This window comes from Microcaecilia unicolor, chromosome 7, assembly GCF_901765095.1.
Source record: "Microcaecilia unicolor chromosome 7, aMicUni1.1, whole genome shotgun sequence".
Taxonomy (NCBI): domain Eukaryota; kingdom Metazoa; phylum Chordata; class Amphibia; order Gymnophiona; family Siphonopidae; genus Microcaecilia; species Microcaecilia unicolor.
The window spans coordinates 225,875,314-225,892,526 of NC_044037.1; positions in this window are offsets into that span (position 1 = coordinate 225,875,314).

Genomic DNA, 17,213 nt, shown 5'->3' on the forward strand with positions numbered 1-17,213 from the left:
GGTGTAAATGTTTGCGTCTATTTTTATTTATTTTCAAACTTCTATACTACTTAAATCGAAGTGGTTTACAAGAACAAACAAAATATACACAACAAACAATTTAAAAAACTTTAAACACTGATTCTGCTGATACTACGACATACTGTTGCCCTGCCACTTTCTCAATCACAATTAGAAAAAAGGCCTCAACAAACTATTGTGATGCTCCTGCCTATGTATCTATCTATCTATCTACTTATCATTTCTATAGCGCTACAAGGCATATGCAACGCTGTACACCATACACAGAAGACAGTCCCTGCTCAAAGAGCTTACAATCTAGATAAGACAGGTAATCAGACAGAACAATTAAGGGTAAGGGAATAAAGAGGTGAGGACAAAGGACAGGGTAAGTGAGTTAGGAGTCAAATGCAGTGGTAAAGAGGTGGGTTTTGAGTTTGGACTTGAAAACGGCTAAAGACGGGGCTAGACGTACAGGCTCGGGAAGTCCATTCCAGGCGTGAGGTGCAGCGAGATAAAAGGAACGGAGTCTTGAATTAGCCTAGTTAAATTACCTGTGATTGCCTAATCACTGATATTCAGTGACACTTACCAGGACAGTGCCACTGAATATTAACAGCCCCTGTGTTGTTTGATTAGTGCTGGAACAATCTACAGATGGAGCCTGGGAGAACCTGGTACTTAACCAGTGGTGTGCTGGTAAATGTTTAACAACAGGCTCTCTCTCCGGTCCCCCTCTGCGCCCCCCCCCCCCCCCAATTGCAGAGCTGGCTATAGTCGGGGAGAGAGCCTGGGGGGGTGGCAATGCATTCCTCCAGGAAAAAAAAATTAAATGATCCCAGGTTCCAATCTAATTCATGTTTAATGTGAGATAAAATGCCATAAATAAATAAATATAAACTTTTAATGTTGAGCACCTGATTCTCAAAGTGAACATATTCCAAACACTATAATGAAAATAAAATGATTTTTTTCTACCTTTGATGTCTGGTGACTGTTTTTTCTGATCATGCTGGCCCAGTATCCAATTCTGCTGCTATCTGTCCTCTTAATTCCGTTTCCAGGGCTTCCTTTCCATTTATTTCTTTCCTTTCCTCCTTTTTTCTTCATTTCTGGTCCTCAGCTTCTGCCTATTTTCTTCATCCATGTGCAGTTTTTCTCCTCTCTTCCTTTCCCCTCAACTCATCTCCTTCCTCACTCTTCTCTCCTCTCCATCCATATCCAGCATTTCTTCTCTCTCCCCTCCTCTCCTCTCCTCTCCCCTGCCCTCCATCCACCCATGTCCAGCAGTGACCCTCCTCTCCCCTGCCCTCCATCCACCCAAGTCCAGCAGTGACCCTCCTCTCCCCTGCCCTGCATGCACCCATACCAGTGACCCTCCTTTCCCCGCCCTCCATCCACCCATGTCCAGCAGTGACCCTCCTCTCCCCTGCCCTGCATGCACCCATACCCAGCGTGACCCTTAGTTCTCTCCCCTCCCTCCACCCATGCCCAGCGACTCCCTTCTCTCCCCTGCCACCCCCTCCCGAGTTGTCAGCGAATTCTCCGCCCTCCCTCCCTCCCTCCGGATCCAGTCCCTCACCAACTCCTTGACCTTCTAATTCTTCGGGGCAGGCAGTCTTGCCTGCCCACTGCCAGCACTGACTCTCCCCCGCTGCCAATTCGCGTTTCAAAATGGCTGCCGAGACTTCAGCAGAAATCTCGCGAGGCCGCCTCTGGAAGTCTCGGTGGCCATTTTTAAAGTGCTAATCCGCAGCGGGGGAGAGTCAGCTGGCAGCGGGCAGGCAAGACTGCCTGCCCCGAAGAATTAGAAGAACAAGGAGTCGGTGAGGGACCGGATCCGGAGGGAGGGAGGAGGGAGGGAGGAGAGCCAGAGCCGGCTCGCGATATTTAACAACCGGCTCGCAAGTCGGTAGAAAGATTAACAGCCGGCTCTTGCGAGCCGGTGTGAGCTGGCTCCAGCACACCACTGTACTTAAGTCTTAACCAATTAGTGACTAAAGTTAGGACAAAAGGCAAAAACACTGACTGTCCTAACTTTAACTGCAAAGCTTATCAGACACCAGTCTGAATATTTGCCAGTACCCAGTTAACACCCCTAATATTGAAAGGGAGGGAAGATCATGACCAGGGGGAGGGAGGGGGGATCGTAGGGGCTGAAGCACCTGTTTCCTTTTATGTGGGTCCCGGCCAATATTCAGCCAGGGCCTGCATGTGTCTTATGTGGGTCCTGGTTGAATACCAGGACTCATATAAGCTCTGGTGGCCAGCTTATTTTGAATTAGGTGTGGACATTCAGTGCCAATGCCTGGACATGTCCTGTCATTGAATATCTGGGCTAATTCTGCCTGCAGCAACAAAAAAAACAAAATAAATTGACCACCATGGGATGAATACTGACTGGATAGAAAATGAAGACAGATAAGGACCATCCAGCCTGACCATCCATACCATCTACTATCCCTTCCTCTCCTATAGAGATCATATGTACTTATCCCAAGATTTATTGAATTCAGCTACAGTCTTCATCTCCACCATCTTCACTGACAGCTGTTCCACAAATTCAAATTCATCACCGTTTCTGTGAAGTATTATTTCCTCAAGTTACTTCTGAGTCTGACACTTTTGAGGAGTAGCCTAGTGGTTAGTGCAGTGGACTTTGATCCTGGGGAACTGAGTTCAATTCCCACTGCAGCTCCTTGTGACTCTGGGCAAATCACTTAACCCTCCATTGCCCCTGGTACAAAAATAAGTACCTGAATATATGTAAACCACTTTGAATGTAGTTGCAAAAACCTCAGAAAGGCAGTATATAAAGTCCCATTTCCCTTTCCCTTTACCTTCATCCTATGCTGCCTTATTCCAATGCTTCCTTAAAATTGAAAGAGACTTGACTCCTGGGCATTTATGCCACTAAGGCATTTAAATGTCTCTATCATATCTTCGCTTTCCCTGACTCCATCCTGCTTATATCTTTTTGAAAGTTTGGTATCCAGAATTATACATAATACTCTAAGGGGCTCTATTACAAAGCGGCGGTATGCCCAACGTACACTAACCTGGAGACACCAATGGCCCAACAAGGGTGTTGATGGTAGTTCCAGACCCAGCAAGTGCCATTTCCCACGCTAGGGAAAATTGGATCATATTTTTTAACACGGCGCTAACCCAGTGGTAATCAGGCAATGCCATGCACTATCCGCTTACCGCTGGGTTAGCAAGGGAGCCCTTACTGCCACCTAAATGGGTGGTGGTAAGTGCTCCTCCTCCCCCCCCCCCCCCCCCCAAACATGGCTATGGCTATTTTCAGCCTTTTTTACCCACTGCAGTAAAAAGGGCTGCAGTGCATGGCAAAAACAGCCCCCACTGCTAGCGCAGGGCCCTTTTTACCACAGCTTAGTAAAAGGACCCCTAAATGAGGTATCACTAGATACAGAGACACTATAACTTCCCTCCTCCTAGGCACCCATGCATCCTTCTGGTTTTTGTCATCATCTTTTCTATCTGTTTGGCCACTTTAAGATCATCAGATATGATCACCCCCCAAGTCCCACTCCTCTTTCATGTATAAAAGTACTTCACCCTCTAAGCTGTACTGCTCCCTTGGGGTTTTGTAGCCAAATGCATGATCTTGCTATTGAATCATAGTTACCTGATGCTAGGTTCCACCTTGGGGATCAGCACCCAAGAAAAAGATCTAGGTGTCATTGTAGATAATATGCTGAATTTCTGCTCAGTGTGCAGCATCGGTCAAAAAAGTAAACAGAATGCTAGGAATTATTAGGAAACAGATGACCGAAATAAGACTGAAAATACTATAATGCCTCTGTATGGCTCCATGGTGCAACCTCACCTTGACTACTGCGTTCAGTTCTGGTCACCATAGCAGAATTAGAAAAGGTTCAAAGAAGAGTGACCAAAATGATAAAGGGGATGGGATGGAACTCCTCTCATATGAGGAAAGGCTAAAGAGGTTCAGCTTAGAAAAGAGAAGGATGAGGGGAGATATGATTGAGGTCTACAAAATCCTGTGTGGTGCAGAACGGTTAGAAGTAAATCAATGTTTTACTCATTCCAAAAGTAGAGAGACTAGAGGACACTAAAGGAAGTTACATGGAAATACTATTAAAACAAATAGGAGGAAATATTTTTTTCATTCAACGAATAGTTACGCTCTGGAACTCTTTTCTGGAGGATGTAGTAAGAGTGGTTAGCGTACCTGAGTTTAAAAAAGGTTTGAACAAGTTCCTGGAGGAAAAGACCATAGTCTGTTATTGAGATGGACATGGTGGAAGCCACTGCTTTTCCTGTGATTTTGTAGCATGGAGTGTTGCCACTATTTGGGTTTCAGCCAGGTCCCTGTGAGCTTCACCACTGTTGGAAACAGGATATTGGACTCAATGGACAATTGGTCTGACCCAGTATGGCTAATCTTATGTTCTTATGTTTTATGTTAAGAAACACTAGTAAACATTACTGGACAATATTAAAAGCCCTGGAAAGATCAACATTCAGTAACACAGTTCATGCCTAACTTAGATATTTTTAAAGTATATGTATATTCAGCAATGCTATCTAGTTTGATAGTGCCTCTGACTATTCACATAGAAGGCCAAATTCTATAAATAGTGCCAAAAATTAGGTGTAGAAAAAAATTTGTGTGCAGCGCTATTCAATAAGGGGTGCGCCAGAATAAGCGTTCTTTATTGAATAGCGCTTAGTGTGGATTTCCACACCCAAACGTTGGACATGAGGACATACACCTGCTAAAACCTAGTGTAAATCCTGGTGTGCAAGTTGGGCACAGATTTCCGCTATTCTATAACATTGTGCCGAAATGTTGTGAATGCCCCTGACCCACCCATACCCCTCCCGTGGCCATGCCGCTTTTTGAGTTGCGTATAATCCAATTTAGGCGCCCATTGTTAAAGGATAACGTGCAGCCAGATCCACACCCAAATAAGTGCATGTTAACTCCAATAATTAAATCATTGAAGCTCATTAACTATTTTGTGTGTGGATCTAGCATCTGCGCCCAAATTTGGGTGCCTTTTATAGACTCTGGGAAAGAACATTTAAGTTAGACCCACTATCTGCATAAGCTAACTAGACAAATAGGAGGCAATTTTATAAATTGGCACTTCAACTTAGGCTTGCTGATGCCATGTGCTGGGCGACAATTTATGATGGTGTCTGTGCACCAGGAATATTAGCATAATCAGGCCAGGAATGCCTAAGTTCAGGTGTGGAAACGAAGATCAGGCACAGCAAGCAGGAAAGACTTCTTTGTAGACAGCACAATCAAAAAAGAGTAGAGACTGCCCAAAGGACAATCCAACACAGGAGATGGTGCTCAAAAGATGCTTCATTTGCTGCTTGGACAAAGGGGCCCAGAGTGGATGCCTTTGGGCTGCTTTGTTTGTTCAGTAATCTTTTTAAACACTATTGTGACCACTGAGGCAGGCGTTTTATGATGCTGAAACACGGACCATATTGGGTCCCTTTGTCCAAGCAACAAATAAAGCGTCTTTTGAGCACCATCTCCTGTGTTGGATTGTCCTTTGGCCAGCCTCTACTCTTTTTTGATTGTAAGTTCAGGCGTGACCATTTATGCCCATGCCCATGGCAAGTGTAAATGGACACACCTACATGCACCAAGTGACATATGTACTTGATAGTATTCTATAAGTTATGCACATCCCTTGGAGAAATGCCAATGGTCCACCCATGTTCTGCCCACATATATGCCCCCTGCAGTTATGTGCTGTAAAATATAGGCACTATTTTATAGTGCCTATTGGATATCGTGCGTAAGTACCAATTGCTGGCATCTATGGCCAATATGTCCAAGTAGCACTGCCCTTGGAATGCCCCATTTCCCACCCCCTTGTAATTTTGACCGTATAATATTTTATACATTCAAAACAATATGTTCAAGTGGCACAGATTCTTTTTTAAAAAGCACTTGTGTGGTTGGTTGGCCGACCGACTGGTTTTATATATCAATTTTGTAATGTCATGGGGATTTTCAAAGAAGCCACCTGCTTTATAATGATTGTCAGTATAACATGAAACGCTACAGTTGGCATTTTTAAAGCAATTCTGACCACGGAGTAGAAATATTACCAGGGGAGGGGGGAGGCTTTCTGTGAAAAAAAAGAAGCTAGAAGATCTATAGAATAATTCAATATTTCCTAACCAGTGTGCCTTTAGACTTGATCAAGTGTGCCAGGGACCAAACAAAGCCACCACTGCCTAATGCTCAAGTCCAGACCTGCACAAGAGCTCTGCTCTCAGCAATTCACAGCAACAAGACACACCAGTGATGGCTTTTAAACATGCAGGAGTTGCTCTCTGAGTGCATGCCTTTCTTGTTCCTAAATACAGAGTGAACCCTGGAGCATAGGAATTAATAGAAAGCCTGGGAATGCTAGCTGGGCCTTGCTTCCTGCAGCATGCACACAGTGCTTCTGTCTCTTCCCACACCTGAGCCTCCTCCTTTGAGTCCTTCCAGCTTCAGGTAGATTTTTCAGTGCTTCTATCGCTTTTCTTTTAGCCAAATGAGGCTTCTCTATCGTCCAAACTAACAGCTCCATGAAGAATGGTAAGCTGGACAACATTGTTTAAAAATACAGATATGCCTTGGGCTTGAAAAGGTGGGGAAATGCAGAAATAACCATTTAGAAAGAGGATCAGATCTTCTAGGTCCTCTTCATGCTATACTGCCAGTCATCACAAAGCAGTTGCCCTCTGAAGATCCTCACGACAGCATCATGTCCTCTGAGCGTCCAAAGGTACAGTAGTTCATATCCTAGTTAGATGCATTGCTGCTTTTACTGTACACCAGTTCCCAAAATTCTGTTAAAAAATTTGTGTTAAATATCTTGTGTCCCTGGCCTGCCAATGGCTCAGTGAGAAAGTCCAGTAAGGTCTTCTATGCTCTGGGTTACTGGGGATGCTGTGGAGGCAGCATTCACTGCACCCTGGGGTACAGGAAAAATAAGTTATTGTCATCATTAAAGATGCCACCTGGTGGCTGGATTTAGTGCCCATGAAACAGAGTTCCAGAAGAAGCCTTGGTGCATGGCTCCTTGCCTCAGAACCATAACTAGCTTGCTAAAACATAGGTAATCTTTGCAAAGATGAATTTCTACTGACAATATAGTCCATCAAAAGGGACTAATGAGAGAGAAGGACCATCTTCAGGTCCTCTGAAGTCACACTTTAGATCTACATGGAATTACCAGCAAAATTTTATCCATAGACCTCAACTAGCGCTTAGTTTGCTACTGAAATAATTAGGGCTTAGGCAGTTTAATTTGAATACAGAACACTCCTGTTAAATCTTATGAGGGCCAATGCTTCAAGACAGGGGAAATATGATCCTAAGCTTTGGACCTGTTAATATTCAAGATGATGTATTTTAAACAATTTGAGGATGCTGAAGGATCTTTGAGGGTAACCCTGCAAAACATGAACTGCTGTAGTCTAAACAAGTTAGTATAAAGGACTGAGCCAACAAGGTCTTTAAATTATCCTAGATTTAAGGGGGAGGGTAGGGAGAAAGGATTGCACAGAGGAGGTGCTTATTAATTTGTTGTAAAAAAAGTTCCTTGGAGTGTTGGTTTAATTGGAAGGTGCAAAACATAAGAAGAGAATTATGTACCATGTTCAATATAGTTGAAAATCTGTGTCTGCCACATTTAATAACACCAAAAGTTGGTGGATGCCTATAAAGGATGTGTGTCCTCCTGAAATACAGGCAGATACATTACAGTGATACAGACTGATGATAAATTGATTGGTAACATATAGACCTGACTAGGTATAAGTTTGAACAGTTTTACTATATAAAGGTTTGCAGACCATATAGGTTACAGCGAGAGGAATAATAATTAAAGGGTTGGTGGCGGTATGGAACATCATGTATTGAAGGCAGGAACTTTTGAGTCAATTTGGAGTATGAGAATTTCCTGTACAATCCTTAATAAAACAAGGCATATATGATATTGGGTCAGCCCTAGTATTAAAGACAGGGAATGGAGATATAAAGTGAAAAGTTGATGGCAATCTGTTGTAAATTAGCAAATAATCTCTTGATGAACATTTATATTGTTAAAGTTATGTATACATGGACAATGGCATGTAATTTATTGAAGTGTCATCAATAAAAACGTTTAACAATAAAATTATCCTAGATTTAAGGATAACCTTAAATGGAATGGAGAATTTGGATTCAAGCATTCCTCTAGCAAAATTAATGCAAAAATAAAGTCTTAAATGTTTTCGGGTTCAATAATTAACTATTTTTATCCCATTTAGCACTAAATTCACTAATGTTTGTGAAATTTGGCACACTTACAGTGGCTGTGACCAATAACAAGTGTGACAAATTTTAGAAAACAAAAAAAAAAGATTTCCCTTGGTGAGAGTGTGGGAAGGAAAAGAAAAGGAAATGTTATTGTTAAATGACTTAAAAGGCAAAGGAAAACAATAGACCCTCGCCTGAATATGCCAAGATATAAAACAGAAGAAAATATGATTAATATTTAACGAGCCCATCAGTGGCTTAGCTGAGATCACAGCATTCTTGCCACACCAGGGCACCACAATAAACAAGTTTCACTCTGTGATCCTCTCAAGCAGTCAAGTGTGCCTATCATTCAAGACCCTGCAGGCTACTCTTCAAAAAGGAAAGAGAGACACATAAAATAAATCATTGACCATGCAACTCTATATGAACCATGTGCTGTACATGACATTATAAAATACAACTCCTGGTTTTGAAATATGCAGGTCAGTTTAGAAGCATTTCTTTTTAGTTACTGATTTTTATTGAAGCCAAACCACTGAATACCAATTTTGGCTTTCCAGATCTCCATGATAAACTTGTACTAACCTCCCAAACATGTTGGAGTTCGTGCCCAACAACACATATTGTGAGCCCATTAGGGACAATGCAAGTACCTTCAGACTGAGAATACAGATAGTCCTCTATGGCTGGCAGTAAATATTTGAACATAACATTTGTGAAGGAGCTTTAATTCTCCACCGCAACCGTTTCGCCTTAAATTAAGATTATTTTTAGAGAACCAAAAGCACTTTTGCATTGTGCAAACACAACTCAGAATTTCATGCCTAAAATTTCTGACAGCACATGCCAGGGGCGTAGCCAGACACCCAATTTTGGGTAGGCCTGTACCCAAGATGAGTGGGCAGAAGAACCCCGCCCCATCCCACAGGTGATTTGGTCTCTCCTCTCGCCTGCAGGCCATATTGTCTCTCAAACATCCCCCATCTCCCATATAACTTTTAAATAGCAGATTTTCACCGGCAGTGAGCAGCAACTAATACACACTGCTAATATTGGGCCCACAGCCAGGGCCAGTCTTAGGCCGAGGCGACCGAGGCGGCCGCATAGGGCCCCGCACTTAGGGGGGCCCCGCGTGGCGTGCCTCAGTCAGCCTCTTCCCAGGGCCAGTCCGACTCCGACACGGACGGTAAGCATGGTTGGAGGGCGCCGTCGTGCCATGCTTACCGCCACTGTCCGCCCTGGCGCCCTCTTCTTCCCCCCAACCAAGGATTTTTCTTTTAAATTTACCCTTCATTGCCGGAATCCCACAGCAGCGTCCTGCGTGCGTCACTGAAAGCGCTCCTCACCTCCCGAGTCCCCCCGACGTCTCTAGCAGAACGCAGCTCTTCCTGATTCGTTCATTCTCAGTGTCCCGCCCTCGAGGGCGGGACACTGAGAATGAACGAATCAGGAAGAGCTTCTGCGTTCTGCGTTCTGCGTTCTGCGTTCTGCGTTCTGCGTTCTGCGTTCTGCGTTCTGCTAGAGACGTCGGGGGGACTCGGAAGGGGAGGAGCGCTTTCAGTGAAGCACGCTGCTGTGGGATGCCGGCGACGGAGGGTAAATTTAAAAGAAAAATCCTTGGTTGGGGGGAGAAGAAAAGGGCGCCAGGGCGGACAGGCAGGCAGTTGAACTTGGGAGCGGGAGGGCAAGGGAGAGAGGACCTGGGCATGGATGGCAGGGCTCAGGGAGAGAGGGGAATTGCTGGATAGGGATGATGAATGGAGGGGGCAGGGGCCAGAGAGGAGCATGGATGGGAGGGGAGGGCAGGGCTCATGGAGAGAGGGGAATTGCTGGATAGGGATGAATGGAGGGGGCAGGGGCCAGAGAGGAGCATGGATGGGAGGGCAGGGCTCAGGGAGAGAGGGGAATTGCTGGATAGGGATGATGATTGGAGGGGGCAGGGGCCAGAGAGGAGCATGGATGGGAGGGGAGGGCAGGGCTCATGGAGAGAGGGGAATTGCTGGATAGGGATGAATGGAGGGGGCAGGGGACAGAGAGGAGCATGGATGGGAGGGCAGGGCTCAGGGAGAGAGGGGAATTGCTGGATAGGGATGATGAATGGAGGGGGCAGGGGCCAGAGAGGAGCATGGATGGGAGGGGAGGGCACGGCTCATGGAGAGAGGGGAATTGCTGGATAGGGATGAATGGAGGGGGCAGAGGACAGAGAGGAGCATGGATGGGAGGGCAGGGCTCAGGGAGAGAGGGGAATTGCTGGATAGGGATCAATGGAGGGGGCAGGGGACAGAGGAGCATGGATGGGAGGGCAGGGCCCAGGGAGAGAGGAGAAATTGCTGGACATGGAGGGCAGGGGAGAGAGGAGAAATGTTGGACAGGAATGGAGGGAAGGAAAGACAAAGGAAGGAGATGCACATGGATGGAGGGGAAGGGATATAGGAGAAATGCTGGACATGGATGTAGGGGAGGGGAGGAAAGTAGATGTACATGGAAGGAGGGGAGTGAGGAGAAATGCTGGATATGCATGGAGGGGAAATTGCTGAATTTAAGGGCTGGATCGGAACACTTTGAAGGCAGATGCTGAAACTGGAGAAAGGATAGGGACAGGGCTACAGATGGTAGACAGGACACATAAGGACACAGGAGGATGGTGGACATGGTGAGAGAAAAAATATCAAATGGAAAGACACTGCATAAAACAGAAGACACTGGGACCAAAGCGAATAGAAAAAACAAATGATCAGACAACAAAGGTAGAAAAAAGTATTTTATTCAGAATTTATTAATTGGAATATGTCAGCTTTTGGAAATGTGCATCTGTGATATTTTGCATGTAAGTTTCAATTTTTCTAGTATTGCTGCATGCTGAGTCTGATTTCTTGAGGTAACTTTTCAGTTCCGTATTTTGCCTTCATATCTGTTGTGTTATGTGTGATCAAGGTGCAGTATCCTGCTAGCGTGTAGCATTTGCAGCCCTTTTTGTTTTGTTTTGTTTTCACGAGGTAGTGTATTGGTGTTTTAGAGCCTGGTGTAATTACAGTTCTGCCTTTCCACGCATAAGGTTGTTCTCGTCCTGTCCGTGGAATTAGTGCTGTTATGGTTTGGTAAGGTTATGAGTGTGTTTTTGCACAAGTTTGTGTATAGTGTTTTGCAGTGGAGAGATTGTGTGTCCGCACCTCTGACCCCCCCCCCCTCCCCGGGATTATGAGAATTGGAACTAATTGTAGTGGACTTGAACTGAATAATTTCGGGGGGGGGGGGGTCATGATAGCATTGTGCTTATTATTTCAATCAGTTTTTCTGTACAAGTTTAGCTTCATTTGTCTTTATTTGAAATTTCATAAATAAAAAATTTTCTAAAAATTGAATAATATTATCAATGGGGTGGAGCTGGAGTGGGGGTGGGACTAGGATGGGGCGGGGCTATGATGGGGCCCCACCAAATTGGTCTGCATAGGGCCCCGCACTTGCTAAGACCAGCCCTGCCCACAGCCATCCCACTGATGCAACTTCCTGTTTCTGCATAGGCAGGAATACGTCAGAGGGAAGGCTGTGGGGCCAATGCAAGCAGTATGTATCAATTGCTGCTTGCTGCAGGTGAAGATCTGCTATTTACAAGGTATGCAGGAGGGACAGTTGTTGAGAGTTTTCAGCTGGTGGGGCTTGGGAATCCCTGCCAGCCATATCCTGTGTGTTGCTACTAGGTGGGCCTGGGCCCACCCAAGCCCACCCTTGGCTACGCCACTGGCACATGCTAAAACTAAAAGCTACTTTCCATGAAATCCAGTTTGTGTTCAGTAGTGTGCAGCCATGTTTCCTAGGTTATACCCATGCTGTCCTTTAAAAATTAAAAAAAAACACCTTATGTTTGGTGATACAGTAGATAATTACATTTGTTTACTTTGTACGAGTGCATCAGAATATTCTGCCAATGCACCCTAGTAATTTAAGACAGCATGGACATGATCTACACAAAACATCCCTTTTAACTACAGAATACTGTGAACAAAATACATTGCCTCTGGAAGTCAGGAAATACATTTATTGACAAATTTTCTTGTTTATTCTGTGTACCTGGGATAAACCAGAGAAATGATAAGATTTGTGGGGCCTTCAATTATTTTGAGAAGTAAACTCATCTTAGATCAAGCAGCAACTTTAGGTACAGATAAAGAATTCAGGAACAAGAAGATCCACAATAATACCATTTGGAGCAGTCTCTTTCTTCAATTCTGACAGGACACCTCTATTTTGCTTCAGGTCAAAAAAGGATTTGCAGTGTCATCTTATTAATGCAAACAAAATAATAGTTGCTGGCATATCATGTAGCCTTTGTTATTAGAACTGCAATCATCTAACAGAAATAATTCTTAAGTGCTGGGGTGTAGCTGTTTTTTCTAACCGGGTGAACACCGAGCTCTCTTTATAAAGGTCTACCTTGAAGCTACCAAATCTGAAAATGCTAATAAGATATACTAACAGTGAGAGGAAAACAGCTCTCTTATTCCAGCCTAGACGCACATTGATTTTTCTGACTTGCTCCAATATGATCTTGCATGCCGGGAAACCCAGCACCTAGGCATAACCACCATGCAATGGATAATATACAAGGGCACCTTACTATCACGTGCAAATATACCACACATTGTAACTAATTCACATTAAATTGTAATTAAAATATAGGCTTTTGCCTGCAGAAGTGATTAGCTCCCATCTCTTTTCATCATCTCCACATTTTCCGTCTCAGCATCCTGCCTTATTAACGTGCACTTTTAAAAAAACACTAGCAATATATTTCCAAATACACATTTACATTATAAGACCAGTACCTTTTATCTAAGCAAGCAATCCACTCAGCAGATGCAGAAGAATGGGCACTGTGAGCAGCAACCATGTTTGGATCGATGTCTTAAATTGCCACTTCAGCCGTATAAGATCTTCCTACACAGCTTCCAAAAACTATTTCCAACCCAACAAAAAAAAAAAAAAAATTGTTTGCCTTGAAAATTCTCACAGCCAAAAACGCAATGCAAAATCTGTGTTATGATACACCACAACAATTAACATTTGGGCGGCAGTCTTTGAAACCGAACGCTGAACAGAAAATCCGTGCAAACAGCTGACAGCAAAGCAGACCCTTTACTAGTCTCTACACTTGTGGAGAGGAGGGGGAGGGGGAATGAAGGGGGTTGGGCAGGGGTACTCTGCGTCTTTGCTACAGTAGCTCAGAAGGTACATTTTTTATCACTATAATTCTCAAAATCATTAAGCTTGATTGGATTGTTTACCCAATTACAACACTAACATTCTTTCCACCGTGGTTTTTTTTTTACTACAAATATTAAACAAGCCTTATTGTATTATGAATAGGGAGATTAAGAAGGTCTATAGGGATAGCTTTGGAAGCACTAAAAGGCAGATCCAGTTCTCCTTCATAAATTAATATATCTCAAGCAGGCTTGGCAGCTAAGTCATATTTTTTTTATTAACTACACATTTTATCATTTCTCATTTTCCCTGTCTATACTTCAAAGCACCTCTTGACAGGTTAAAATATCTAGGATGCTAATATTTACATGCACATTACCCCGTCCCAAAGAAAAAAAATTCTATTAATTTGCACACACATTTTTACACTTAGGACCAAATTCAGTAAATAGCACTGCAAAATCTGCACTGAAAAAAATTTACTAAGCGCTATTCTATAAACAGTGCTGAAAGTTAGGTGCCGTTTATTTAATACGCTTAGCACCGGGATCAGCACCTAAGTTTAGATGCGAGGATTTACACCAAGTAAACCCTGAGTGTAAATTTTTGCATCTAAATTAGGTGCGAATCTCCCATATTCTATAACTGCACAAATTGTGGAGGAGTGGCCTAGTGGTTAGAGTGGTGGACTTTGGTCCTGGGGAACTGGGTTCAATTCCCACTGCAGGCACAGGCAGCTCCTTGAGACTCTGGGCAAGTCACGTAACCCTCCATTGCCCCAGGTACAAATAAGTACCTAAGCCGCATTGAGCCTGCCATGAGTGGGAAAGCGCGGGGTACAAATAAAAAAAAATTGTGGGAATGCCCCTGATCCATCCATTACCCTGCCAAAAAATCACAGATGTGGAAAGAACACCAGAATCCCATGGGGAAGCACAAAGCAGAAAACAGGAGTGGGAAATGGATCAGGCACTTCAGATACAGACCAAGGAACACCCAATATGAAGTTAAAGCTTTTATTGATGACTCTTAATGATGACTCGACGGTACCATGTGCTTGCCTCAGGAGTCTTTTATTGATATGAATGACAGTCAAAATATAGTCTGTCCTAGCCTGTCTTCAAAGACTGAATCGCTAAAAAAGGTCTTGAAAAAGACCGTTTATTGATAAAGTAATGTAGAGACACACATGCAAACATTTAAAAGTTTTGTTTTTTATACCATCCATTTTCTAATTAGGGATCCTCTCTGTTCATCCCATGCCATTTTGAATTCCATCACCATTTTTGTCTCCACCACCGTCCTCGGGAGGACATTTCAGACCACTTTCTCCACAAAAAGAATTTACTCACATTACTCCTAAAGTTTACCACCCCGCGACCTCAGTTCATGTCCTCTAGTTTTACCATTTCCCTTCTCTGGAAAATATTTCTTTCTATATTAATAGAGTGAGAGTCCAGAGGTCCAGAATGACATGAACCAAGTAGAAAAATGGAATGCTGGGACTGATCAGCTGATGACGCAAAATGGCCTGGAATTTCAGTCTAGCAATTGTGCAGTCACAGCTAGAGGTAACAGCTGGTATAAAGGTGGTATATTAATAACAGGCCCAATATTCAGTTGGCAGCAGTCAGTGTTTTGCGTTATCTCAGGAAGTTCAATGCTGGGCCATGACCGGGTCCAGCATTGAATTTCAAGGTATACAAGGGTGGTGAACATATAGGTGGGTAAAGTGCAATATTTAGCAGCACTTAACTGTATAGGGGGAGATTCTATATATGGCGCCTAAAATATCAGTGTGGAAATCAATGCCGACTAAATGTATTCTATAAGCGGTGCTTAGATTTAGGCACGGTATATAGAATATGCTTAGTTGATATGTCAGCACCTAAAATTATGTGTCTCCATTTACACCAATGAAAATGTGGCTTAAATCCCACCGCATACATTTAGGCGCACTATGCCAAATTCTATACCTATACGTGAAAATTTCAGGATGCCCACGAAATGCCCATTTCCACGCCTATAACCAAGCCCCTTTTTGCCTGTGCGTATTAGAAGTTAGGCACACTGCAATACAGAATTCACTTAGCGAGTTGTGTGTGTAACTTCTAATTAATACCAATTGGTGCTCATTATTGCTTGTTAGGAGCTGTTATCAAAGCTGATTAGCTTGTTAAGTCAGTTAAGTTATGTGCGTTGTTTATAGAATAAGCTTGGATTTCAGCGTGGATCTCTAGGTGCACTATGTAAAATCCGGGTGTTAGTGCCATTGAAATTTTTTTTTTCTTTTTACATTATGGTAAGGCTTTTTTTTCCTTCAGTAAAATGAAGATACATACCTGTAGCAGGTATTCTCCGAGGACAGCAGGCTGATTGTTCTCACTGATGGGTGACGCGCAAGAGCCCCGTCAGTTTGATAACAAAGTAAAAAAGGAAAGTCAACTCCAAAGGGGAGGCAGGCTGGTATGTGAGAACAATCAGCCTGCTGTCCTCAGAGAATACCTGCTACAGGTATGTATCTTCATTTTCTTCAAGGACAAGCAGGCTGCTTGTTCTCACTGATGGGGTATCCCTAGCCCCCAGGCTCACTCAAAACAATGAACAATGGTCAATTGGGCCTCGCAACGGCGAGGACATAACAAAGATTGACCTACAAAGAGTGCAGCCTGGAACAGAACAAAAATGGGCCTAGGGGGGTGGAGTTGGATTCTAAACCCCGAACAGATTCTGCAGCACCGACTGCCCAAACCGACTGTCACATCGGGTATCCTGCTGAAGGCAGTAGTGAGATGTGAATGTGTGGACTGAAGACTACTACTACTAGCGTCGCAGCCTTGGATGTCACCCATCAGTGATAACAAGCAGCCTGCTTGTCCTCGGAGAATGTTTTATTAAGCTTAATTATATTTTGTCATATTTGTTATATTTTTATTATATTACTAGTAAAAGAGGCCCATTTCAGAGCAAATGAAACAGGCACTAGCGAGGTTTTCGTCGCCAACACCCCCCCCCTCCCTCCCTGGCCAACCCCTTCTTTGTTCTGCCATTGCTCCGCCCCCAACGTCATGACGTTTGATGCGAGGGCGGGGCCCGGAGCGATTTTGGTGGCTTCACCACCATGAACCTTCGAACCTTTTTGAAGGAAGTCAGGGCTTGGCTTCACTGACGTCAGTGTCCTCAGAACGTTGAGGGTGAGTTTTATTATAGTAGATAATTGTTATTGAATGTTTTTATTTTGTAAACCACTTTAAAACTTTATAGTATTAAGCAATATATCAAATCAAAATGTCCAGGTGGTGCCCAAGCCAAAACTGGTTATTTTGGGGACATTCCAGGGGTAGAGTCAGCACTTGGCCGGTTAAATGCCAATATAAATGCATAAATAGGACCACATAAAGATAGGACTGACTTTTATGTGGTCCTATTTATGCATTTATATTGGCATTTAACTGGCCAAGTGCTCTCTCCACCCAGATTGGACCCAGGTTGAATTTAGTTTGTTGAACATGTGAACATCTGTATCTTCAGATTCTAAGCAAAGGTTAAAACTAGTAAGATACGACTACAGCATAGAGATGGGATTTGCAGCTATTTTCTCTCATTTGCTTTTAAAAGCCTGTTACCTAGTTACAAGCTGGACTTTCCTAGCAGGTGTTTGTGTTAAAAGAAAGAAAAGGAGCCATATGGCATATAA